At 43.9% G+C, this 26,751-nt stretch overlaps 2 protein-coding genes across 3 annotated transcripts in view; one reads left to right on the plus strand and one right to left on the minus strand.

The window, feature by feature from the left end:
• The window catches only part of KANK1 (KN motif and ankyrin repeat domains 1), a 120,831-nt gene extending 102,714 nt beyond the window's left edge, over positions 1-18,117 (minus strand). Inside the window, exon 1 of one of the 2 annotated variants that reach the window (XM_079330677.1) lies at positions 17,992-18,117. The gene's annotated coding sequence lies outside the window, so the exon portion shown is untranslated. The remainder of the gene's footprint in view (positions 1-17,991) is intronic. The other variant, XM_079330678.1, reaches the window with a different exon arrangement.
• LOC306814396 (putative COBW domain-containing protein 7) overlaps positions 1-26,751 on the plus strand; it is a gene marked incomplete at its 5' end in the record, with an annotated part of 373,307 nt that overhangs the window by 252,557 nt on the left and 93,999 nt on the right. The window lies entirely within an intron of this gene.

The following is a 26,751-nucleotide window of genomic DNA, read 5'->3' on the forward strand; positions in this document are numbered from 1 at the left end:
TAGTACCTGTTAGCATCACAATACAAATAATAAAAGTTCCAATAGCAAAAGTCAAAACTCTGGGCTGTCATTAGGCAGATACATCCAGAAATTAAGCATTGTCTGGAACACTTGCACTCAGCTGTAGCATTTTGGAGTGGCAAAAGGACACCACAATCATTAAAAATGTAAATAAAACATTCACCTGCCTGAACAAAGACTCAGTAATCCAACATACATTTCTCCTTTTCATTCCATTTAAGATTGTGACATCCCTCATTTTAGCTAGGACAAAAACTGGAGTTATTTTAATGAATCTTTTGGTCTTATTTTTTCAATGAGGAAGGACAAGCTATAAACTTGTGCCACACCCAAAGGAGCTCTAATCTCACTGTCCTTTTCCAGTTACACTAGTAGCTCCCAGCACTACTTCTCTTCATCTTTGCTCTACCCAGAGTGAAGCAGTTGCACCAAGACCACATCTTCACAACTGCATGAATACAACTGGGCAACAGGCCAACTGGACAAACACAGGCAATGGAAACAATTTTTTTTTGTGTGTTATCACTCTCTAGATACACACAGCTCAATGCAATGGAGATGTGCAGCCTAGCTAGCTGTGGTTTTTTTCACAAATTTTTCATCCCTTCATCCCCATCCTTTTCTTTCTACCCACCCACACAGCAATTTCAGCCACTTACCTCCTCCTTGGAAAAAAAATAAAAATATATAGTTTCTGGTCTTACAGCACACAAATTTAATTGAAATCCGAGAAGCAAGATTGTTCTACTTCATTTGAACCTGAATACACCTGCAGCTCAGTCTCAGGTGGGCAATTCAGAGCCAACAGTAAGAAAATGAGAATGTCAAGGACCAGATACTTCCTTGAAACAAACCAGACTTTGTGCTGGGAAAACAACAGGAATACTATTTGTTTTGCTCTCTTTCCTTTTAAAGGAGATACCTTCATTATAAGATACACCATTCTAGGTTAATGAGCCCCTCTCTGACAAACTGACAGGCTTGAAGCCCTTCTTTGGACAAGAAATCAGGAAGAGGTCATTTAAAAGACCCTGAAGATGCAGCAGGTGTGATCAAGAGTGGTGATGTCCAGAACCCAGACTGTGTAAGCAGCTATGGTTGATTACCAGGCACTTCAAACAAGGCTATTCCACCGGAATAACATCACATTTCCTACAACATTCTGTTACTTCTTCTCAAAAGCAATAAAATGCCCCATTTTTGAATATGAGAATAAGGGCAAGTCCTTCTGTACTTGGAATAAACACACTTGTGCACATTCCTTCCTTTCATGCTGTGTACATCTCTACTTGGCATTGCAAGCTCTAGCAAGATGACTCCGTTTGTTACTGATTAACATCTCACTTTGTCTTCTCTGTGTGCCTCAATCCAACTCTTCTCACATCCATCAGGCATCCTGACACCATGCATTTCTTTTCATTTTGCCCTCAGGTGCGTCAGACAAACAGGAACTCAACAGCCCAGAGTTCACTATGTACCACCGATTTTCTTCTCTCCAGAGCACAAACCCCCTCCTTCAAGCTACACAAGCCTTTCACATCCCCAAAGGCACTGCAGGCAGCAGGGCAGGGTTTGCCACCCCAGATTTCCACTCCTTCCTTTCCCTCCACATGGAGTCAGGAAGAGGTGTCAGGTCAGGCATCTCCAGATAGCTGAGATGCACTGGCAGATGAGCACCATGCAATGCATCATCAATTTGTTTCTGGAGAGCAGGGCCTGGCCTTCCTGCCCAGAGAGGATATGTGTGCATATACAGGGTGTGGAATTATTTTAGGGTGGCTGAGAAACATGGTACTTAAAATAAGAGAAAAAAAAGTGTACTTTTGGGTACATTTCACTCAAACACAATTCTTATAGGAAAAAACCACCCAACATGTTTCTAAATATTGAAGAGAATGTGTCCATTCTTCATAATGGGACTGCTGTCTCAAACAGTCATCTAGAGCTGTGTGCTCTCATGGACAAAAGCAATCATCACCCCCTGCCCTCAAGAAGCTCTCTTGCAAGAGCTTCTAAAAAGTGATGCTACCCAGCCACTACCTCACTGCCTTGCACCCTGACCTCCCCCTTCTCCTCAGGCATCCACACAACCCTCCTGAGCTTTATTTCCTCACAGAACACATTCCCTAGCTGAAGACCATCTCCATCTGTGCCTGCAGCTCCTGCTTCCTCACCAGCACTGACACCTGTACAGACACGTACACACCTGTCCCAAGAACAGAGCCCACCTGTGTTACAGGGAACAAAGGAATCCCAGGCACAGGATCTCACCCCTCTCTCTCATAGCATTTCCAATAAAATATGTGCAAACACACAGACACACAAGCTGTGAACACTGCCAAGTCCTGCCTAGGGGGTCTTAGTTCACTGCATTTTGTGTGGCACAATGAGCACCTGTAAACCCTGCCATTCCCAGAACCCTGAGAGCAGGGCAAGGGGAAGCCACATCTCCACAGTGTCACTAAACCCTCCAAAGGCCAATGCAGTGCCAAGTGACTTGCAGCTGTCTTTCAGAAACAGAGGCAGAAGAGGAGGCAAAGAGGGAGGTCTCTGTGGACACTGGAAGCTTGTTTGCTCTTTCAGAATTGCATCAGCAGATGAGCTCAGAGACCTTTTGCCACACGCACACAACTTACTGCCACACCTGATCTCATTTCCAAACATGATCTCTCAGAGTCCATGCAGGCTGCTCTGCAAAATTTGCAGTGTCAACCCCAGTTTTATTGGGGTTATAGCCAAAAATCACTCCTGCGCAAAGACCACTCTGTCCCAATAAATTATCACACCATATTTACATATTCATCAAACCCACAGTTTGGCAAAAAAAAGTTAATTCGCCCAAGAGCGCTTTGATCCTCTGACAAATCATTTCCTGATTAAAGCTGAAACAACAAAAAGGACTTTGGACACCAACCAGCTGTCACACTTGTGTTGTGAGCTGGCACTAAATCCCACAAAGCCTGGGAGGAAAGATTTAGGTGGTGGGAGGGGAGCAAACGGTCTATTTGCATTCACAGTATGTGGGAAGTTCCTTCTGGAAAGGCAATTCCTTCTCTTGCTACCTATATGAAGGAAGCTAACAGAACAGGGATCCATCAAAACTCACCAAAAGAAAAGCAAGCACACTTTGGCAGTACTGAAGCATTGCAAAACTTGCTGGATGTACTACAGCTGGGGGTGTTGTGTGTTAGAGGAGGCTTTTTTATTTTGTTTTGTTTTTTGTTTGCTCTCCAAAGGATACTTGGAAGCAATAATTTCCAAATGCAATGACCCATTCAAAACCTTTGGGTCTAAGGTGAATGAGAAGAAAACAAAAAATAAGCTTAAAGATCTGAGACAGCAGCTGGGAAAAGTGAAGGCAGAGCTGAAGTTTAGTAGTCATCTCCTTTTTTCCTACTAAATTGAAGCATTCAGTTACTTATAACCATAAAAAAAAAAAAAAAAAAAAAAAAAAAGCGCCCTGATGCTAGCAGAAGTCTTTCAACATTCTTCATCAGATAGTCTTTCAGTTATTAATATTTTCCCGTGTTTCTACTGGCAAATAGAACATTTGGCAATTAAAAAGAAATGCAGCTTGGGGGGATGCAGATTAGAAGAATATTTTGCTACATAGTTCTCATATGATGAACACTTACTTAAAAAAAAAAAAAAAAAACAAAACCCAAACATGATTAATCCAAGGTGTTGAAAGAAACAGTCCACAAAACAAAATAATTTCTTCCAAACTGCAGCTTCATTTTAACTGATGTGTTTTATTACCAGGCTTTGAGAAATTAGTTCTACAATCTCATCAAACCAATAGGTCATAATATACAAAATATAAGAGGCTGACTAAGCCTTGAGGTGCTCTTGGTATCTTGGTGTTTATTAACTTACTTTTACTAGAGATGCCATAAAACTGAACTCCTGAAATCTCTCCTTGTGACAGACTTGTTACTTTTCTATTCTTTCTCATTAAAACAAGTTTTCTCAGCAGGCAGCTCTCAGATGTGCTGCTTGACCTGCCACCTGCCTACTTCCAACGAGATCAGTATCTTCAAACTCCGCAGCACAAAGGGACCAACTTGATAAAACTCATGCCTGGCACTTTGAACTGCCTAACACCAGATCCAGAACTGACATTACTGCTTTACATTCACGGGGCTCTGTTGTTATGCAAATAAAGTACAATCCCCAGACACAAAAAAGTCATTAAACCGGAATTAGGAGTTATAAGTAACTGGCAGGCTGAAGGAAAATCTGGGTTAAAAGGAACACCAAGGAAAGCCCTGCACAGAAAGAGGGAACGAGCTGTTTGCAAACAGCCTTCAGCCAGCAGGAGTGAACAGGTAAGAGGAGAGCAGTGCCCTGTACTCAGCAGGGCTTGGCTCCCTGGGCTGAGACGGGCACTCACACCAGCCTTCTGCCCAAGAGCCTGCAGCCTGTGCCACCAGCCCTGCCAGGGCTGAGAGCACTGGCAGCGTTTTAACTCTAGCCCCGCTCCCTCTGGCTAGTGCCAGCCACCAGCCGCTCTCTGTGCCTGCAGCCAAGCTCCCAGCAGCTCCCCAGTGCTGACCAAACAGGGAACTGAGCAAACTGGCCAGCAGCAAACACTCACATGCTATTAGGTCAGGAGTTAGAATATCTCAATGACCTGCAACCTCCACCATGAACAAGGGCTGATAAATGCCAGAGCCTTAGGGAATACAAACTCATCTACAAAAAACCCATCCAGGGCCCAGAGCCATCCAGGCTCTGATGCAATTTCTGTCACTTCCAATAGACAACAAGACAAAAATAAGGAGGGTTTTCCTTCATTCTGGAAAAAAAAAAAAAAAAAAAAAAATTCAAAATCATGATATAAAATGAAGTTTCCAAGAAGGGATCAAGGAAGTGGATGGGTCTAACAGACTTTCTAGATGAGAGAGAAGCTCAGCATGCCAGTATAGCAGGACAAACACTTCCCTTTTTTCATGGTAAGTAGCCATGAAGCTAGGAACCTCTTTGCCTGTAACTCCAACATCAGCACTAATCACCTCACCCATTAGCATCATCAAGCTTGAGTCCTAACTGGGCCATCCAAGATGAATTGCAAATCAATCACAGAGCACAACAGCCATCTTTCCACAGTAGCAAAATGTAATTCATACAGGAATAGTCCCAACACAGACATATACAGACCTGTGAATTAGCATGTTAACAGTGAAAGGAAATCAAGAGATCTGTAAAAACAAAAACAAAAAAACAAAAACAAAAAAACCCCTAACAAACATACAAATCAGCCTAGAAGAGTGTTCACATTTAAGAAAACACCAGATTCCTGCAGCAAGCAGGAAGAGCTTAAAAGAGCAAGTACTTTGTGCCACAGGCACAGCTGGTCACAGCCCGTGGCCAGAGCAGAGGGCAGTGAGGGGGGCTAATCCACACCCCCAGAACCTAGCTGCAAAGAAGAGTGCTCACTAAAGCAAGCATGGCACTTTAAGCATTTGTGCTGTGACCCCTGGCCACTATGTGGCTTATCCCAGGTTATATTCTGCTGAGGGGAAGATAAAAATGCAAGTTCTCAGACACTCAGAGACAAGACAAGGTCATGCCAACATTCCTTACCAGAAAAAGTTCTCTCTGCACACTGCTAAGTAGTATGTATACCTTTTATTAGCTACACAAACTTTCTTTGCAATGCTGAGCCTTGAACTTGGCACTAAGAATAGTCCAGTGTGTCTTCTTTTTCATTTCCAAACTAGAACATTTTGTAAGACTGCAACAGCCTTAAAAGTCATGGCAGTCACCCACTGATGCTGTGTTACAGTGAGAGGCAGCTGTGTCTTTCCCCCCCCCCCCCCCACTTCAACGACAAAAAAAGGAATTGCACTACTGGCTCATTACTCCTGTTCCTGCAACAGCCTCATGAGACAAAGTTCAAAACTAGCAGAAATCTGATGACAGGCTGAAAACGAGAACCTAAGAACAGTTTCTCAAGAAAAATTTATACTTGTGAGATTAGACGGAGGAGCCTGAATTCTGTCAGAGACAGCTCTTTCACTTCTCCCTTTTATTTCTTCCATTTTCTCTTTAGTGACCCCCGCCTCCCCTTTTCTGTATTGTCTTAGAGACTTTGATTGAACAGAGCAAGCATTCAGGGGCAGGGTGAAAGAGAAGGAGCAGGCATGACTTGATGGGCACTGAACAAAGTGTGCACTAGATAGAAAAGTTACAGGAAATAAAAGGAGTCCGGAGAGCTGAGACAGAGGATAGCAAAAGCATGAGAACAGCCAAGATGCTTCACAGACATGTCTGGGCAAACATTCAAGGCCACGAGGTAAAACTACCAGAAGCCAGGAGTTACATTATGGTTCTTTGTACTCAGTAAAACCTACCCTGAACATCTCCAGCAGGGACACATGGGCAGCACCACAACTTCCACAGTGACCTACTCAGAGATGGAAGAAACCAGCTGTGTTAGACACCCATGACTCCCCTAATCCCTCTTAGTCAATAAGCAGCTGGTAATCAACCTGAGTTAAGATGAGGCAATGGGCACAGATGGGCAATGAACTCACAAGCCCAGTCCTGAGGGTGGCTGGCCAGCACGGGCTAGTTAAAGCTGTGCATTGAACATGCTTAACCTCCAGCATCAAAACCAGTATTTCTAGCAGGGTTATTTTCAGCCTCTTCATATCTCTGCAATGCAATGAAACTTTCTGGCAACTCTCAGAATTATTCACCAAATTCTCCAAAACGAGCAGGAAGTTGATTTCAATTTTTCTGAGAAGACTGTGCTGACACCCATATCGCCATGAGCTGCTTGGCCATCCCCCTCTGGGCACTCCTCTCTGTGTGGTAGGCTAAGCAGGTGGGCAGAGGCACCATTTCAGGTATCTGACTCAAATTTACCTCTCTATTCAAGCCAAAACCACCTCAGCCATGGTCAGCCTCTTTCTAGAAAAAGCCAGGATAACATATTGCAGTTAAATCCGTACCTGAAAGCCACCATTGCTTTAATTAGATTCTGTCAAATCCAGGTCTTTGCAGTCTAGACATGGTTTAGCAAGAGCTTTTATGTGAGTAATTCATTGAGAGAGAACACATGTTAAGTTGTATCTGGAGCTTACTTCAGTTTTGGCAGAAAAAATAGCTGGATTTTGACAGGCCAAACAACAGCCCAACCTAACTATTCAAGCATTGGTCCAAGGGAAGGTTTTACTGACAAAGGAAGGAAAATGTTCCTCCTTGGGCCTCATGCTTTTCCAAAGTTTAGCCAGCCACAAAAGGCTTTCCCATTCAGAGCAAGAGCATTAAACAGGATGATTTTGCAGCATAGCACCAACATGAATCTTGAGGCAATACAGAATACAAACTCCATTCCTTACTTTAGTCCCTCCTGCAGTATCTGTAACACTGTATTTTACACAAAGATTAGCAGAAAGGGATTAATACACAGGGATAAACAGAAAGGAAAAAGCACATATGGAGTAACTACTGATCTATGGTACATATACACTGGTCACACACCCATTTACAGCAACTTTATGCAGGAGTGGCTTGATAACTTCTGCACTGAAATCAAAGTGATAAGATGTTCCAGCTCCAACAAGGCCAGTTTGACTAAGCTTTATGTTAGATACAAAATGGCTGTTGGCTGACAGAAAATTGGTAGTGCTCCTAGCTGTGTATAAATACATTATTGCTATTTTTTATTTCCTCAAAGAATCTCTGGCTTAGCAGCAGCAAGACATTGGAAACAGCCCACTGTTTCTGAAGACAGGATGTGCAGGAAAGTGCCTCACATACCCAGCTGGTTCTTCCACAGGGCAACACCAGTATCACAGGCCAGACAATCCTCCTCCTTGCAATGAGACTCTCTCAGCACTGATGAAAGATTAGCTGCAACTGGACATTGTGGTAAAAGAATATTAGGCAGTTTAATTAACAGCTAGCTGTATTTGAATGAACCAGTATGCACAAAGCAACCCATAAATTGTCTAATTTTCACTCACAGTTGAAGACAATTGTTATTTTCTGAAACACAGTAAGGAGACAACCCTGGATCCCTTTTGTGATGCAAATTAGCAAGTTGCTTGGAGGAAGAGGTGGGGAGGAAAAGTCTTTTAACTGAAATTAGAATGAAACTTCCTCCCTACACAATAGTCACAGACACCAGCTCCAGTGGTGTCTCCTCCAGGACCCCAACATTCTCCTTCAGCCCATGCACAGCCAAGACTCTGGCTGGTGACTGCACACTCTCCTCACTGCTGCATCCATCTGCCATCTCACTCATTTGCAGTCCCCAAACAGACCCTGAACTACCCAGAACTGCCACCAAGTGCGAAACCAGGGGACACAAAGCACTGCTCTTCCGTGGAGATGTAGCTACAAGACAACATTTTGGCCAAGCAGTAACAGCCTCCAAAGCAAAACACCATCCCAAATGAAATGTGGCTCAGGAATGTGAGCTATGTGGGCAGGGGGGCTCTGATGGATATAAAGGGAGGACAGGAGCAGGCAGGCTGCTTTCACAGTGGTTTCCTCCCCAGAGCAGAGGACCAGCTTAGCTGCCTCCCTCATCCCACTGTGTGCACGCAGAGCTCGGGAATGTGAGCAATGTGCACTGGGGCCAGGGGGCTTTGCTGCCCGGGAGAGAGGGGTGGGAGGGGGTACCAGGGGAAACACGAGGAGACCAGGAGGCAGCTGGGCTGCTGAGGAGTTGTAGGGCTCCTTTTAAGTGGGGGGGACACGCTGTGGAGGGGTCAAAAGGCTCAGCTGCAGCCTGTGAACCAACAAAGGTCCCTTCCTGTCCCAGTCACCCTGTGCTTGTGGAAACAAAACTTCAAATGCAGCTTTGCAATAAAACTGTCATTAATCTCCACCAACTAAAACAAACTGCAGTCCCTCCTGTTTTTTTGGCTAGTTGCTGGCATGAAAAATATACCAGAATTAAGACTAATAAATACATGCACTTAACCCTTCCTGAGCCAGAGGTTTAATATTCAGCTACACATGCACAAACCTTTTCTCCCCCAGACGGAATTGCTACAGGTAACAACAGCCCTGAAACCCTCTCAAGTCTACTTCACCAATAACCCCTTACAATGTGAACAATATTCTGTCAACTGGTTATTTACAAGACCCGTGAAGGACTCCATTTTATTTCTGCCAGTTTTTCTTCATCCCAAATCCCAGCCCAGCTGCTCAGTGACGGAGCAGTGCCTGTCTGAGGGAGCAGCAGCCTCCAGGAGAGCCAGGGTGAGCACTGACCAGGCATCTGCTCAGCAGCCTCGTGACAGTCATGATCTGAGCATCATACAAAGAGGGGTTTGTCTCCCTTACATTTCCTCACTGAGGAGGCTCCCAGCAGACACCAGTATTGTCGATGTGACGCTGCAACATTTCTTAAAAATATGACAGTGCACAAAAGCAGCAGTAGGGATGGGATGAGAAACTGCAAGAAAAACACAGAGGAGACAGACTCAGTGCTAAATCACAGGTGGGATCAGGAGCAAGGCAACTTCCACTACACAGAACCCTTGCCTACTCAAAAAAACCCACAAACACATGCACAAAGCAGCCCATAACACCTCAAGAACAAAGAAAGAAGGATACATCAAGTTTGTCAGCCCAGGTAAACGATGCTGACAACATACATAAACTGCAGCTAATCATGCCTACATAATTTCCAGCACCTCTTTGTTTCAGAGAATTTTCACCTTGGTCTTGCAGGTGATTATATCTCATCTTTGAGTGCTACTGACTTGGCATGCACAGAAAGCTGCCTGAGCAGGCTGCTGGTAAAATGTAAACTGAGAAAATGGTCAGTGATGCCAGTAAGACTAGCATTCATCTGAGGAAAGAAAACCCTTCATGAGCTCATCATCAGGGGAAAAAAAAGGAAATCAGCAGCTTGAAAGTGTAAGAACAAGTTCAGCCCCACATATCAGGAAGGAATGTAACTTAAGCTAAAAATCTCTTCTTGTATTTCATTTTCTAAGTCTTAAGATTAGTCTGAGGAAAAGACTATTGTTTTAAAAGTGAACTTATTAATTGAAAATGTGAAGTGTGGTTTTAAAAAAAATACCATAAAGCAGCTTAATTCTAATCATGTTCCTGTAAATCCAGACTGAACACCTGAAAACACCCAGATGACTTTCAATGCCTTAAAAAATGGAAAAAAAAAAAAAAAAAAGAACAAAACCTGTCTCCCCTGCTCAGGAACCCTAGCATTTTACAGCTTAGTTTGGATTTTTTCCCCTCTCTTTTTGGTTTGTTCAGGCAAAACTAGATATTACTAACAGAGTTTAGAGCAACTTCAAAACTTGCCTTTCTATTAAGTTCATTGTGAAGCAGTTTCAAAACTGAGTAGTGACAAGTGCTTTTCATTCAGCAAACCTATTTTCTGTTGCTAGACTCTACAAGACAAAGTGCAACTGCCAGACAGAGCTGAAAAATACAGAACAGCGAGAGAAGGGCTCTGAAAATCACAGAAGGCAATAGAAATTCTGCTTCAATATAGCTCTAAAGTCCCACCTGGGCTAGGCTGCATGATATTCCATAATATCCAGATCAAATATTGTCAACTGTCCTCTGCTTTGTTAGGATCTCTCCAGCCATTCTGCACCCATCTTTTACTTCTGCTCTCTTGTGCACTTACACCACACAGAACAAAAAAACTAAGCCTGGCCTGCCAAATTACTTGTGCTTCCTGTCCCTGTTTGCCCCAGAAACCCAATTACAAAGTTAACTCATGCTAATGGAGCCTGAAGGGACGTGCACTCACACTCAGCTACATGACAGGTCCCAATGAATGAACAGCCCGATTTTCACCCTGGTTTGGTATCTGAAATGTAAACAATGCAAACTGAAGTTATCTACTGCAGAGTGGCAGATACACCCAGATGTATCTCTGGCTAATTGGAGTGAAAAGTCAGATTCCAACATATGAGTCATCACCCACTAAAGCACTCTTCTTAAAAACAAACCAAACAAAACAACCCCCACCCCACCCCCGCCCCAGTAGGATTGACCCCTGATAGAAACACCAGTTTCTACCCTGAAGAAAGATTCTGAATCTTCTCTTAGCAGGTATTTTGCTGGGTCTAGAGGCAGAAACACCCTGGCGGAGGGGGAGCAAGGTCCTTCTCTAGTACAGCCCTCCAAAAACTGAACTGCAGTGGGAAGTAGATTAGGTCTTAATGCATCAGTCTACTAACACTGCAAAGGATACTGAAGATTCAAAACAGTACAACCTGTTTACTAACAGGTGTGTTAATAACAAAGCACTGGTCAGAAAATACCCACAATCTTAAACTTCGTTTGCCAAGCTGCAAAACTGAGAAGACCTATCAACTCTCTTTTTCTGATTTCTCTTCTGTTCGAAGTCTGGAAATTGGGAGCAAAATTCTGCAATATTGTTTCCTTTAATAACTATGCATGAGTCAGTAGCCGTGTTTTTGTCTCACGATCAGTATCTTGACTGTCCTTTGTTACTTTTTATATTCTAATTTAAAAACACTTAAAAGTGTCTATATAAATAGAAAGGCTCCCCTAGTGTAAATCTAAATATTACTTTTCCCATCACTGCACTTCTTCGCCAATTCCCTCTGGAGAAACGCTGAAGAGCCACATAAAACACTTTATTTGGCTATCCAAACTCGAATAGTTTGGTATGACTCTCGGCGATCCTCTGCACCGCGGTGTGCTGAGACAGATGAAAAGAGCATCATTCGCAGAGAGCTCACTATTGTCTGAGGCCCTTGGGGGCTTTTTGACACAGCTGTTCCAAACAGCTCAAGAATGAGCACCATCCTTCTCTCGTTTAACAGCTCATGAAGTGAATGAAAACACTGTGATGGAAGCCCCACCATGCACAGCCATGTTTATGCACCTAAACAAACACATGCAACCTCTGACATTGCCTCACTTCAGGGAAGACTAGGAACCTTAACTGGGAAAACAGTTAAGCTTAATAAAAAATAAATAAACAAATAAATATATATTTTTAAAAAATAAAGGATCGGAATAGCTCGGGGGAGATAATTGTTTTAAACTAAACTCTTCATCTTTGAGACTAACAGGTTGCAGGCATGACGAGTAGAAAATGCAAGGCAAGGAGCTCTCCCAGCCCAGCCCAAGCTTTGATGGTCAGCGCTTCTGATCATCATCTGAATGATGATGAACGTCTCTAATGCCCAAAGTCGAAAACGCATCGCATGGATTTGCAGCTGCTGAGGGGCTCGGGAGAAATCGCAGTGCCATGGTTTCATGGCTAATAACTTCCGACACATCCCGTACTACCGCTGAGGCTTCCCACCCTCTCCTGCTATGTTGGCACAGCCCGTGGGACACTGTGCACACATCAAACAGCCGGGGGTGACGGCAGGGAGGGAGGAATTCTAGCACGTTTGTTTCCAACCAGATCACTGTTCCAATCTGTTTTTGTCCCACAGCCACGTCAATATTAGCACCGACACAAAGAAGGAGGCAGCAAAAGTGCAAGAGAAGAGCTCTCTGCTTTCAGCCAGGCACAGGTTTTACAGCCCAGCTGCAGCCCCTGCAAAGCCCCTGTGGCACAGGCAGAGTTAGCAGGAAAGGGCCAGGAGGTGGAGATTGGTATGGGTGCTGAATAAAACAGAAACATTCCTGGCACCACTCAGCAATTCACGGTGCAAAATCATCTGAGTCAATCTGGGCAGCATCCTCCCCCTCAATAATGACATTGCAGAATTGGGAAGGGATTGGAAACAAATCGTGTAAGAGGCTTCAAAAAGACAGTTCAATCTGTAACAGATCAAATTACATTATTTGGAAGTGACTGATGGAACACGTAAGATAATGAACAGTGCAGAAAAGCTAAATCAGTGTTTGTCCTTATGTCAAGAACTGTTGATCAAGCCATACAATTAGGAGGCTGAAACATGTGCACACATGCTACAGAACTAGCAGTTATAAGGGCTATCACCTCAGTGAGACCAAGATAAGGACTGATCATTTATGTGGTATCAGTCCTATCTGGAGCTAAACTCAGGAATATTACTTGAAGTAGTAGAAAAGAAGTCCAGGGATTTAGGGTTTAAAAGTCAATGTTAACTAATTACAGACCCTCACATTTGATAAAGTCTCTGGTAAAACACCTCAACCCAAAGCAGCCTTACTAAGGATAGTGCCTTATCCCATAACATTTTGACCATTTGCATCCTCCTGGAAACCTCAGCAGCAGTGCAACCCACTCCTGCCAGGACACTGCTGTTTCATGTCAGTGCACTGGACTCTTTGGGCCCAGAAGATCGCAGTCCAGTAAGAAAAAGTAAGGTCCCTGGGATGAGGAAAGGGTACCTTTGGATAGCAAAGAACTCAACAGTAAATCCTTCTAGATTTATGCAACCAGGGCATTGCCAGGCAGGAAGGACATCCTTGACTTCAGAGCACTAGCCCATGATAAAACAGGCCTAATGGATCACCAGGCCAGCACAAACCACCAATCCATCCCATAAGTGTGGCGTCACAAATTTGTCCAAGAAACCCAGTGAGGTGCCCCCACTGCCCTCCTGGACACCAACCACCTCCAAAACACCACAAAATCTGTCTGTAGCTCACAGCAAAAGCAGCTGCAGAGAAGATGGAAAAACAGACATGTTATGCATGTAGGAGGCTTCTCTCACTGACATCTTTGTCTTGAGCTCTGTGTCACACAGCAACATCCCAGTGCTCTGTCTGTGTGAGGAATAGACACCATCCCTGAGCCCAAAGCAAGCTGGGACACCCCCAGTGCCCAGGACCCTCCCACCATCACCTTCACCAGAACATTTTCTGGAGATGCCTTCTTTTCTCACACCTGTCAGGGCAGATATCTGGCTCTACTTTTGGCTCCTGTGTGCAATAGGGAGCCCATACACCAGAAAAGTATGTGAATGGCAGTTTGGATTTTGAAAAGACCAGACTCAGTTTGACAATGCTTATCCACAATTAAGTTCCAACTGATCTTGTCAGACTCCTCTGTCTTCAGCCTACTCACTTCTCTAAAGAATTAAAGGGACATTGAAAACATGCATTCATGACTCATGTTTAATTGTCAGCTGTCCTTCCTCAGAACAGCTCTAATTAGAAATCAGAATCACATTTTTGAGCTCAGAAAGACACAAAAAATTGGCATTAACTGATGAGGAAAGCCTGTGGGAGTGCTTTAAGTCCAACAGGATGCTGCCTTCTAAGTTATGCTTTAGCCAAACTAGTCATTGGGCTTAATACAGGGTTAAGAGCCCAGAGTCTGTGGCAGCCCAAAAGAGAGACCAGATGCTCTTGCCACCCCTCCCGAATGACAAATTTTTCTCATTACTGTCAAAGCTCAGAAAGCATTTCCCGTATTCACTACGGCACATTACAAGCTGTTTCCTTTCTTCCTCATCATGGTGAAAAAGTGACTATCACCACATGCATCTTTCTGCCATCTGGAGTTTGCCAGGGAACCTTTGGCAAAGCACAAATATAAACATGCCCCGAGTCACTATTCAAATTTAACCACAAGTCTCAACACTAGTGTCATGATTGTGATACAGATTCCCAAGTAAAATACATGGCAGAAATCAAAATTAAGACATCATGCTAGATAGATCTTACAACTATAATTCACAATACAGTACTGCTAGGAAAATACATGAACTGGAAAAAAAAATAAAAAATCAATTATGCCAATTTCTCATTCCTGATGTGTTTATTTCTCTTCAGGTACCAGTCTTTTGATAGCTGGGAACAGTCATATAAATTTGCATGTTATTTCTCTTAAATATATAGCCTCTATAATAGGAGCAAGAGACAACTGTGGAGTGTCAGAGTTGACAAGTCTAAGTAGTCTCCCTTGAGATGCCTAAATGCCTTTTTACAGCACTGCCAATTATTCAACCATGCAAGCAGATACTATTAAGATACTTAAAATGAATAATTTCCCACTAGGCTCAAACACATTATAAACCTCACCATAAATCTCAATCTCTAGTCAAGATGAACTTATTTAATAATGTTCATAAATATTTTCATTTCATAAAGGCTTGTGAAATATGGTTATGTACATAAGGTTTATAAAAACACAATGTAATTTTTAGGTATTTTTATATAGTTCAAACAAGACTTCTCAAATAAATTCTGTAAAAAATTACAGCTGGAATTTCAAGTTATCTGTAAATTACATTTACTGCATCTAACTTTAAGAAGTTAGGTGGAATCACAATTTTTTGGAAGCAGTTCATTGGTTCTTCTTGTTGCAATTCCACATAAAGTCCTCCTCATCATTACAACATGATAAAAAAGTCATCACCTTAACAGTTGTCATCTTCACACAATCTACAACAATTTTAGATAAAATTCATGCTTGTGCACATACATACACAGAAGCTTTCAAGCTACTTTCGAAATTCTACGTTTCTTCCCTTTCTAAAGTGCAGAGGACAATTTGGATGGATAAACAGTACAAGCAATGAAGCCTGAAACACCTCCTTTGGCCCATTAGTCAATTCCATTAGCTAAATGAGTAGGAAAAAAACCTCTTCTTCTCCATGACCTACCACCTCAACAGGTGCTGACACCACAAGAAAATCTGCAACTCTCCTCAGTTAACAACTAATGTTTTAGCAACTAAAAGCACAGTCAGGTGTCCATTCCTGACAGTTCTTCACAGCTCGGCATCATTTGCAAAATTGACTCTTCATTTGGACGTTTTCATTTCACTTTCAGCATCTATTATTTAGACATGCAGGGCACTGCAGAAATTGAGACGACAAGCTGTACCAGAAGCTTACAGCTGAGAAAACTGCCAGAGTGAAAAAGGCAAACAGATACTGAAGGGGAGCTACTGGACCAACACACCTCAAACTGAAATAGTTAGTGCTACAAGAAATACCTCCATTGCTGGTTCTCCCAAGGAGGTGGGATTTTTAAAAACATACTGAACTGACACCTAAAACCAGTTCACATTCAGTTTTCAATCAGTGGAGGAAGCCTTCTCCAGCACAATTTTAAAGCAAAGCCCAATCTTAAAAGAAAGCAGGCGTGCACAGATTTAAAAATAATACACTAGGGACTCCCATATGGGTTGGAGTGCTATGGAAGTTGTCACTAAAATACAGTTTACAGTATGAATTTCCATCTAGTTAGATCACTAGCAATACAAAGGAGCAAACCACGCTGTGATGCCAGACAAATGAAACAGAGCTAAATGTAACACCAAATTCCATTAAACACATGGTCAGCAAAGCCACAGATTGTGAGGCACACGAGAGCCTGTACACACCTATCCTTCAGCCCGAGCTGCACTCTGCCACAACCTGGGGTTGTGCTGCTGTGCCCCTGGCGCTGGTGTGACCCACACTCAGCACCGTGTGGAATGCAACACATTTCCACACCCCATGCCATGTGGGGCACGAAGGGCCCCACACCTTCAGGCACCAGAGCTGCAACCTCTCTCACTCTAAACCAGGGGAGGAAGGACACAGGCTGTCCCATGATATGGCAATATCTCATCTTCTATTGAGGCAGTTTTTGGGTGGGATCACATTTCACCCAGTCACTAATATCTGGCAGATGTTCCCAGACAGAAGAGAGACAACACTTAAAAGATACTGCTTGCAGCAGGACTGGGTGCAGCCCTACCCCTGTCAGGCACCACTGCGCCCTACCGGCACCCACTCCCTTTGGAAAACTGACCTTGGGCTCCAAGATTCAAGCAGCACTGCTAAGGATTTGAAACACCACCCGAACAAAAATGTCAGGGCTTTCTCTGCACACCATGAACACTTAATAAATTACTTTGGCCTTGCTAAAATTCACATTAACCTGATCAGCCTCCTCTCACCCTTCTCATATTTTCCTTCTTCCACAACAGGCTCCTTTGAAACGTTTAATAAGACCCAGTCACTCTGACAGAAGGGGTAAAATAAAAGGGTAAGATACAGCCAATATGTTTAATCAGCAAATTGTCATGATATCTTTTATGGCTTGCCAAGATACAAGACTGTCAACTATGCTACTGAACTGCCAAATGGGCTTTGCTGCTACTTAAATGCTTGAGAGCTTTGATTTAACAAAAAGCACAACATGCACATGCCTGACCCTAACATTGGTACAAGAAAAGTTAAACTCATCTCGGTCTTACGTGTTACTTGGGGACAAAGCAGTCACAAGAAAGTCACTATCATTACTGAGACTTGTAATTACGTCTGAATCAGTTTTTACATGTAAATGTGTATCAAGTTATTGGGTCCCACACGTTGTTTCAGAAAAATTAAGACTGTTTTCAAACGCTTCAGCGCATCTTTAAGAGTTGAGTTGGTTCTTTTTGTTTGATTGGTTTTTTGTTTGTTTGTTTTTGCTTTCGGGCTTTTTTTATTTGCTCGGTTTCGGTTTTTTTTTTTTTTTTTTTTTTTTTTTGGGGTTTTTTTTGTTTTTTGGGGTTTTTTTTGAGATTTGTGAAGAGCAGCCAAAGTTAAGGCACTTTCGTGTACTAAGCATCAAAGCCCAAGACCTTCCCATTATCCCATCCCCCCTACCCCAAAAAAATTCTTTACCCTTTAGAAGCGCCGCTCAGAAGTTAGTGACGGTCCATTTAAACAAAGCAACAGCGAGCACTGCTCCCGCATGTGACCCGTCCCACCCGCTCCTCTGCCCAGGTGCTTCCAGCGCACCTGGCAGCGCTCTCCGGGCCGGGGGCCGCGCTGCCGGGGCGCGGGGCAGGGACGCGGCGGGACACGGAACCCGCGCCGCGTTTGCCACAATCCCGCACTTTTACTCGAAACGCCGACGAGGATCAACAAGTCTTGGCGGCACGCTCGCAGCCCGAGCGGCGGGACCGCCAGCGGGGCAGCGCCGTGCCTGCCGTGCGCTGCCCGGGCCGGGGCACCCGCCGCTCCGCTCCACGGCAGGGGCGCAGCAGCTCCGCCGCCGCTAACTCGCCCCTCGCCCGAGCGCCCACGTCCAGCCCCACCCCGTCCCATGGCATCCCCGGCCGCTCACCTCCGGGCTCCGCGTCCCGGCGAGGAGCTGGGGGGGGGGGGTTTCCGTGACCCCGCACAACTTCAGCCCCCCCTGCCTCCCGCCCGCCGCGCTGCGACTCCGCGGAGCGCTCCGGCCGCGCTTTGTACCCGCGGCGGCCGCACTGCGGCTGCGCGCTGCCCAAAACCAACACGGCGCCTCGGGCCGCCCGCCCTACCGGGGCCCAGCGCTGCGGCTGCCTGCCAGCCCCGAGCATCCTCCGGTCCAGCCCTGCTGCCCCCCGAGCTTCCTCCTGTACAGCCCTCCTGCCCCGAGCATCCTCCGGCTCAGCCCTCTTGGCCCCGAGCATCTTCCTGTACAGCTCTCCTGCCCCCCGAGCATCGTCCTGTACAGCTCTCCTGCCCCCCGAGCATCGTCTTGTACAGCGCTCCTGCCCCCTGAGCACCCTCCGGTCCAGCCCTCCTGCCCCCCCGAGCACCCTCCGGTCAGCGCTCCTGCCCCCTGAGCACCCTCCGGTCCAGCCCTCCTGCCCCCCGAGCACCCTCCGGTCCAGCCCTCCTGCCCCCCGAGCACCCTCCGGTCCAGCCCTCCTGCCCCCCCGAGCATCCTCCGGTCCAGCCCTCCTGCCCCTCCGCGGCACCGGGCACGGTTCGGGCGCGCTCGCCGGGGCCCGGTGTGCGGTTCCGCGCTGGAGTGCGAGTGCCGGCGGCAGCAGAGGAGCTCTCCTGCCCTGAGTTTGCGAGCCTGGCTCGGCGGCTCCCCGGATGCGGGAGCTCCTTGTCTGGGAGAGTAGGGCGACCGTCGGGGCTGCGTCTGGAAATTCAGCATCCTTGGGAAAATCTGCCGAAACTAACCCGCGATGTGTGTAGATTGGAGGGACTCGTTCGAGGCCCAGAAAAGGAGTGTTGGCCCAGCAGATCCGATGAATGGGGTCAGATGCGATACCTGTCCAAGGCTGGTGCACAGTCCGGTGCCAAGGGACTGGGGTCCCCCAGTGGAGGCAATCGCCTGAGGCCCTTTTTTGGTGTTGGAGCCTCGGCAGATGTGCCCTCCGGCTGCGCTGGGTTGGATGGGGCCCTCGGCAGGACTTTTTTTTTTTTTTTTTTTTTTTTTTTTTTCCAAAGAGAAAAATAGTCATTAGCTGCTTCTGCATTGTTTTGTGAACCTCAGCTTAGAAACAAAGCTTTTAGACTTGTGCATTGATTTTTACTGGCCAGACCAGGCTATCTCCAAAGCCTTTTCAGCTGTGAAAGGACAGTAGTTCCTGTTTTTTATGCCTTGAACTTTTTCGCTTAAGGGTTTGAATATTCGAAATGGATTGATGGGTGGTTTCTTTCACTCCTCCCACTCTTATCTCAAGCGCTATCTCCATTGCCCCAGGGCTCAAATGTCTCCAGGAGCAAATGATTCAGAAGCGTTGTGATGATTCCAGGAAGAGTTTCACAGGACAGTCCCTCCCAAATTAAAATCAGAACCCACAGGCAAGGAGTAAGCAAGATGCAGAAGACTCAGCAAAGTCAGGAGTATACAGAAAACAATGCTTGATTTTATTTTCCATCTCTGGGTATAGGACCCTAAAATGGTGATTATTGTGAGTTATTTCACAGAGCAAAAGTACATGGCTGCGGTGCATCACTCCTTGCTTTTTCTGGTTTTACATGTAGTGCACTATCAAATGCTGGCATTCTCTGATCCCTTCTTATTTCCTTCTTTCTGTGTCATTCCTCTGCTTTTCTTCTGCCTTTCCCTGGTTAATTCCCCAAAGCTCTGCATATTTCCAGATTTATTTTCCAGACATGATACCTGAAGTTCATGAATGGAGACCACCAAAATTTCTCTCAGTTAATATTTATTTCAGAATAGACCAAGGAGAATATCAGAGAAATTTGAAAACCTCTGTTGGTTTGTTTTTGTTTTGTTTTGTTTTGTTTTGTTTCCTGTGGACCACACTCAAGTAATGGTAGACAAAAAATGGTAGGGTTTTCTCATTCTATAAAAAGCTAATAGGTTCAGTGATATTTCCATCTAAATAATTTCCAGTATTTCTTCTGAAATCTCTGAAGCCATTAAAACATTTTAGAGATTAAATCACATCAAGCATTTTTCTAAGTAAAGCTGCTATGACGTTGATGTCAACCACCTCTCAAACCACAGAGCTTTTATTAAAAACAAAAGCATTTTTTTGTACATTTTAATTCAAACGCACATATTTTTGGAAATATCAGCAGTCCAAATTTGCAAACAAACCCTGCAGCTCTTTAAGATGCTAATAACTATTAATTCTGGCTGCTATCTTCCCATCTTGAGGTGTTTTTTTAATGGCTGAATTACTAACACTAAAAGAAGGGGGGATGAAAGAAGTAATTGAGATAACAGTGAGCACCACTTATCATTTTTTATATTAACAACCAAAAAGAAAGTATATTCAGACTAGCAAACAACTCCTTACCACCTGCTTATTCATCCGAATAGTTGGGTCAGGACCACGTTGTACCAGAAACTGTACAAACAAAATGAAAGCACTCAGACTACAGCACTGTACAGAGCAAGCAGATAGGACTCCTTCCACTTCTCCCACTTAATCCTTTCTTTCAAGAGCTGCCAGCTCTTGACAGTTGAAACAAGCGAAATTAAATAAAGAAGTCAATTGTTGCATTACCTGAGTAAGAGTGACAGAAGTCTTTCAGTGTGATTTTGCAGTGGATGGGGCTTTTTCCTTTGAAGATGCAATTAAAACCAGCAGGTCTTGGTTCACCCTTCAGCTCCTTGGGGCCTGTCTGGCCCTGCAGAGGGCTTGCAGAGGGCACTAACTGGGGGTCCGCCAAATGGGGCAGAGGGGTGTGTAGGGGAGCAAGAACTGAGGAGGGCCAGTAAGCACCTGCCAATCTGCTCCATCTGCCCTGCACATGAATACAGGGAAGGCAGGCAGAGGGGACATAAATCCCACCCTGTCGAGCACCAAAGAGAGAAACTTGTCTCTGTCTATAAATTAATCCAGCCAAAGCCTCCAGGAGAAAGGGGGATGAAGGTGTGAGTGTGTTGCTACTCTTTGGCACGTGTGAGCCATGAGGAGCAGGTCCCTCATTCCCAGCTGGGCGCTGGCACTGGCTTTGTCACTGTCAGAGATGCCTGTGCAGCTCCCACTGGAGTTGTGGGAGTGTTTGCCTTGCTCAGCCTAAGCACTAGCAAGTGACACTGAGCTGGAAATAGGTGCTTTTCTAGCTCCCTGGGGCGTTTATTATTTGGGATCTACTCTACCAGATATGAAGTCTGGACTATTAAACACCTAGAGAAATAGCTCCTACCACCCCAGAAAAGCCCAAACCCACCTATTTCATTCAAAAACCAGATGGCCCATGTCTGTGAGTGGAAATGATAAGTGGCATGTCTGTTAGTAAGTAAAAGTAATACTTTGAAGAGAGAGAACATACTGTATTTTTCCATTATCTGGTCCATATCAATGTTGTGGCATGCTTTGACAGATATTTCAGGTTGCTCACAATACAGATAAAGCCTATGCACATATAGGATGCACGTGATAAAACAAGGACTTAAGAGAAATCATCTTGCCCTTCTGCAGTGGTTTGAGCAGAGGCTCAGGCAGAACTCCCATGGATTTTCAGGCCCCATCCTTCTGGATTTTATCACTTCCCACGCCTGAAACCTGCGTTCAGTTGGACTTCTCACTCAGCTTATTCAGGAGCCACTGGATCAGTCACATCAGCATCCTCTGTGCGGCAAGTGCATCTGATCTGCAGGCTAAATTTAGAGGCAGGTTGCATAAACCCTGTTCCTAGTCGTGGCCCACAGCCTTTGAGAAAGTGTGAGAAGGAGGGGAATCAGACATTCCTGCTGCTGCTGTAATTGGCAGCAATTTTTTCTTTGCTGCCACTCTAGAGGAGCATGAGAGGCCATTAGATGAGTTGGCCTTAGGTCTTCTTCAAAGACCACCACAAACACCTCCTCTGTACCCTAACTCATAAATTTCATAATTTCCCTTCTCCCACCTTTCTCCATCTCAGAAAATAGGATGCTGTCAGTTACACAAGGCTCACAGCTCCAGGGAAGCCCCTTAAGCCACAGCAAACTTCACCTGATTTGTAGGGGTAGTAGAAACAGTCCTGACATATTTAAAAAAAAAAAAAAAAAAAAAAAAAAATCCTATGACAATTTTATAAAAAGGATAATTCTAATTTGGCCAAACAAAACAAAAAGTTGAAATGTTCTTTCCATAAGAAATAGTAATGTTTTCCCATGCCTTATTTTGTCCATTCTAGAAATGAAAAAAACACATATTTGTTTTTTATCCAAAAGTAAGATTTGGCATATAGGAAGTGGTGTTCAAGCACCCACCCAAGCATGACCAGAACAGAGTGACCCTCCCACCTCTGCCCCCAATTCCACCCTGCCTTTGTGGTGTGTGGAGCAGCAAGGAGCTAAGCAGGGCAGGGCTGGAGTATCCCCATCAAAGGCCTCTGGTGCACCTCTGCTGCTGAAGGACACTTTGAAGTGCTGATTATTGCCAAGCAACTGCCAGTGCCAAAGCTGGATAGAAGCCTAAGGAATTAAATAAAACCCTACTTAATGGTCTGAATGGTCTGTCGTGAATATTCTGCACACCACAGTGAAAAGCACTGGTGTGAATGATGCCATTCAGTGGGCACAGCAGCTGAGGGGCAGAGTAATCCTCTCCACTGCAAGCCTGTAAAAACTCACCTTTTTCTCTCTTGTGCATCCACTGTCCTGACTTGCTTTTAGGGATGCAGTACTTTCAGCAGATGCAGGTTCTGTCTCTCTTTTCCCAGCACAGGACACCACTGACAATTCACACTGCATGGCTGGTTTTTGCAGAGCCCTATCTGCAAAGGAGGGATGTTACACAAACACAAAAGAGGGCAGGGCATTTGTTCCACCCCGGTTCAAGGCTCACATCTGTGGCGGCAGGGAAAAAGTATCACATGCTTGCCTGGGAGTCCAGAGTGAAACGAAGGAATGCAGCAGTGCACCTGATTTTCCATCGTCACAGTTTTCAGTGCTGGAGGGTATGTGCTGCTGTTTGCCACATATTTTCTTGATCTCACCATTTGGCCTATGGATATTTGAGGCAGAACAGTGTTCTTGATTTGTGCATGAATGCACAAGCATGTAACTCCAGAAATCATTTACTAGATGAAGTGTAGAACTTGCCTTTCCCCTTATCTTTGGAGAACCAGTATCAAAATATGCTCCCCAAGGTCTGAGCACCTCTAATGCAACAGAGAAAAAAGTTGCCACCAGACTTTTGCACCTGAAATATTTGAAAGAATGCTTGATTGCCCAGAGCTCCCAGCTCTTTATTTTTGAGCAGGACAAGGAGGCCACTGCAGTTTAAAGTAGCTGTAATTGTCAGTATAACAAAGTTGTACAACCAAGTCCAATCTCTGCAAAAGGTCTTACTTGGACTTGATTGCTGTCATGATTAATCTGAGAGATTAATAGAATAATTTCCTTAATGAATATATGCATACAGCAACTGGGGTTTCAAATTAAATGGGAGAATCATGCTGAAACATAAAGTCATCACCAAAGGTCTGTTTGGATGGCTGTGCTGGGAGACATGAGCACATCTGCATGACAGCTCACGAGAGGCAGAGCTGGCCTGAATGAGGTTGGATATTCACAGGATACCTGTCCTACAGGCCAGGGCAGGGAGAAAATATTTTACAGCATCCCAGAAGCAAACATGAGATCTATAGTAAAAGGCAAAACAACAACTGTAGGAAGAAAGTAGGACAGAAAAACCACTGGTAATTTCTTGCTGGAAGGAGAAATTTGTAAAATCAACTCCCAAAGTTGACTCATTTGATGCAATCCATAATTTGTGCATGTTCATTCCAAGGAATGGCAGAATGAGGAAACTAATGACACCAGCATTTGTCTCCCTCATGCATGGGTCATTGGAGGAGTTTCTCTTTCATTGTGGTGATAGGTAGGATATAAGTAGGTCCTATTCTCTTTTGCATAGAAAAAATTTGCTTACATTGTTACATGATGATTTGATTTAATCAAATTCATTAGACAACTATCCTCTTAGAATGGGATGGGATTTTTCAATCTTTATTCTAGTTTCAAATTCATGAGATGATTTTAACTTAGAGGCATGGTGTATATATATATATTTTTTTTTTTTAAGAAATATGATTAGGATACTGAAGGCCTTAACTGTAAAAATGTAAGAAAAAAACTTCATGTACTTGGGCATTTTGTTGAGAAGGGTGGTGGATCCATCTTGTTTTTCTCACCTGCTGACTGACTTGACAAGGGCCCATTTGATAGTCATTTAATGATGGCACTCAACACTAAAGGTCTCATTTTGACTAGAGATCAAGATGAAGAAGACAATGGGTCTTTTCTTCCTGTTTGGAAGACATCAGTGTGAAGCTGCTTTGCAGAGGCTGGGGACAGTTTATCTGTTCTTCAAATGCATGCCATGCTGATTAATCTGTGCTTTATATCACTGGCTGTGGGTGTAGATCCTCTCTCATAACTCACAAAGATTTTTCATCCTGAAGCATCCAGTACTGGCTGTTGCATCAGCAGGGGAACTACACGCCTGGTTTAGTAACACTGTATTTGTGTTTCAGTGAATTCATGATTAGCAGTGTAAGCCTTCAGCCTTCAGATGTACCTACTGTCAACATAATCTGGTACAGACAGTAAGTACAGATTCATCCATTAAATGAAACCCTTGCTTTATTTTGGTTGTCAGATGCTTCATCTGGGACCTGGCAGGTGTTGTATGGACACAGGTCTCCTCTCACTGTTTCAGGTATCCTCTCAGACCACCCTGGAACACATAAGGTGTCCTAATAATACATGGTGTGCAGTTCTCCCTGGATGCAGGGAACCCACTTTGGTACTTTATTAATGTAGAGCACTGCTGAGGATTCAAAAAAACAAGTTAATGTCCAAATGACGTACTGAGTTTGGGCAGTTTTCCACCCTCCTTCCAGCAGTGGCATCAAGTAGCTCCATCAGTGTCCTGTGCTGATGTGAGCCAATAATCCAACCTTCCAGATGCTAACAAACCCCCAGCCTCTGAGATAAGCGCCATCAACTTAATTTTTTAAGTTTTTTCTTGCTCACAGCCCCTTCTCCCTTCCCCTCCCCTTTCTTCCTCTGGGAAAGATGCCTCCTCAGGGGTCTGGATTTGAGCCCAGGATTTTATGTCTTAACTCAAAAAGGAATACACTCCTTTGGAGCACTTCCAACCTTTATTTGATACTTGAGAAAGGAGTGGTCATCTCTTGAAAAACTGACCTGCAAATAAAGGAAGGGATAGGACTTTGTGCATACTTCCTTTCTTCACTATGTATTAAATCCAGAAACACTTGTTTGCTTGAAGTTCTTAAGGTTTTAAGATGGCTTTCTGGCACTTTCAAATTCTTGATATATCAGTAGCGCTAAGCCTGCTTTTGTTTGTTTGTTTGTTTCCACTGAGCTCTTTCTCAGGAAAAGAAATTTGCACAACATTCACATTTAGGAAATCCAGTTGTTTTACATGTGTTTATTAAATGCACAAGACTTAGTCCTCTTGCCATCCAGCTGATACACCTTGTCCTTTTGATTATTTAACTTCCTTTTGTAATTTGCATCCTACCAATAGCTACATGTTTAGAAATATTCCACAAATAGAGGCTGATAGTGAAAAAAAAAACCTTATTTCTGTAACAAGACATAATTCTAAAAGAACATAGAAAAAAGGGTGCGTAATGACTTGGGTATCTTTTAAATTCATGAAGAGAAACTTAAAAGAAAATAAAACTCAACTTTGTGTTCTTTTTCCTAAAGAGAATTTTTTTTTGAAAGGCGCAAAGCATCAAATTACTTGTAACAGATAAGCATAACAAAATGTTATAACTTTAAGGCTTTCTAAATTATTCTAATGAAAATTTATTGAGCATCTTCAAGGGTTTAGTTTGCTTGGTTGGATCAGCTAAACACTCCGTTTGATGTTTTCGGGATCTTTTACTGACCAATATTGAGTGATAACATTGTTTGCAAAAAAGTAAAAGTTAGTTTTAAAATTCTTGAACAGCTGCAAACCAGTCTGGTTTTGAATGAAAATTAGTAATTTAAACCAATCCCACAGTAAGCACATAAAGAGTCACAGAAACATATGCACCATGTAAAGTGCTCAATGAATGCTAGAATTTACTGTAGCTTTCCAAAACACAAACTGAGTTCTACTGTGAGAATGCATTGTCTTTATTCATATAATCAAAAGGGACCTTTTCCACAGGGGGCCCTTCTCCATTCAGTGCTCTGATTAGTTTGGAACATTACCCAACATGAGGTGACTTATTCAAGTTGATAATTTTTTAATCACTTTGTTTAACCAGTTTAAAAGATGGTTAAGACACAGACAGTCAAGCAACTCCCTGAACTACCCCACTCCTAAATTCAGCACTAATGGCAATACTCTACAAACACTCCTTGTACGTGTTCATCTCTATCAGAAGACATCAGCAGTACAGTGCAGTAAGCCCCAGTAAAACACTATTATTGTGTGCTTCATTTTTGTGACAAGCATTGCTTCAAGAGATTGAGACATGTAGAAGAATCCTAGATGGCTCTGTCTCAGGCTCTCTCCTAAGCTTTAATTGCCCTTTCTGAAATACTTGAGACAATGATACTTCTAACAGACAAAATAAAAAACAACAAAAGAGAGTTTAAATGTCTGCTTTGGCTTTTTCAAGTCCTCACAATCGGTGGGAAATGTAATGAGAAAGCATTCAGCTT

Source organism: Erithacus rubecula, assembly GCF_903797595.1.
Source record: "Erithacus rubecula genome assembly, chromosome: Z".
Classification (NCBI taxonomy): domain Eukaryota; kingdom Metazoa; phylum Chordata; class Aves; order Passeriformes; family Muscicapidae; genus Erithacus; species Erithacus rubecula.